We start from the raw sequence: 863 nt of genomic DNA on the forward strand, positions 1-863 counted from the left end.
TAATTGCTTACATCAGGTTATTCGGAATTAGTACCCCTTCCGGCATTGAGGTGGAAGTAGGTCACGGCCTACGGGGGACTAAGACTCGAACTGCATTGAATCCAACTGTTTATTGTTGTTTGAACGGGGTCACAATACCATGGCTGTCTCTTATCTCCTCGGTCATTCTGAAACGAAATCATCATCATCCATTCTTTGGTAATTTCTATAAAGTATTTCTGTAAAATCTCTAAGACTATTGAAACTCAAATTATAAGATAGATTTCGATTTAGAGAGAGAAAAAAAAATATTTCGGAGCGAGGATTCGGAGAAGCTTCGAAGCTCCGGGTGCGTTTAAGTGGCTCAGCGGAATCGCCGAAGCTCGCTCCCCATTGGCTGACTCTGAGGCCGCGTTCACTGCCAAAAGCCCTGAGGGGGAATTTAATACTTGCCGCGTTTCGATTCGCTTTAATTTCAGTTACTTGTCTTGCGTAAAGTATTGTTACAGTAAGGAGGGAAGGGAGAGCTTGTGTTAGTTGTTTTTTTTCTCTTTTTTTTGCGAAATTATCGTTAATTTTGATTACGTTGATGCCTCATTATGTTAATTTTGTTTGCCGTCCACACCATTGTTATTGCAAAATTCCTCTAGCTCTTTATTTTTTTTCTACGATGATTGTTATCATTTGCATTGCCCTTTTCTTGTTTCATATATTTGCCTTTTTTCTTAAATTGAATTTCATTATCATATTTTTTTTCTTCTTTTCCATCTCTTCCGATTTTTTCGCTTTTCTATTTTTCCTGTTGCTTCTCGTTCGGTTTATTTCTATCCTTGTTATCTAAACCAGATAACCAGTCATTATCAGAACCATCAATTTTGTTTCCA

General features: G+C 37.8%; 1 protein-coding gene across 1 annotated transcript in view; it reads left to right on the top strand.

Moving 5' to 3' along the window:
- LOC119590732 overlaps positions 1-863 on the top strand; it is a gene marked incomplete at both ends in the record, with an annotated part of 85,576 nt that overhangs the window by 17,380 nt on the left and 67,333 nt on the right.

The sequence above is a fragment of the Penaeus monodon genome, chromosome 27 (assembly GCF_015228065.2).
Source record: "Penaeus monodon isolate SGIC_2016 chromosome 27, NSTDA_Pmon_1, whole genome shotgun sequence".
Taxonomy (NCBI): Eukaryota; Metazoa; Arthropoda; class Malacostraca; order Decapoda; family Penaeidae; genus Penaeus; species Penaeus monodon.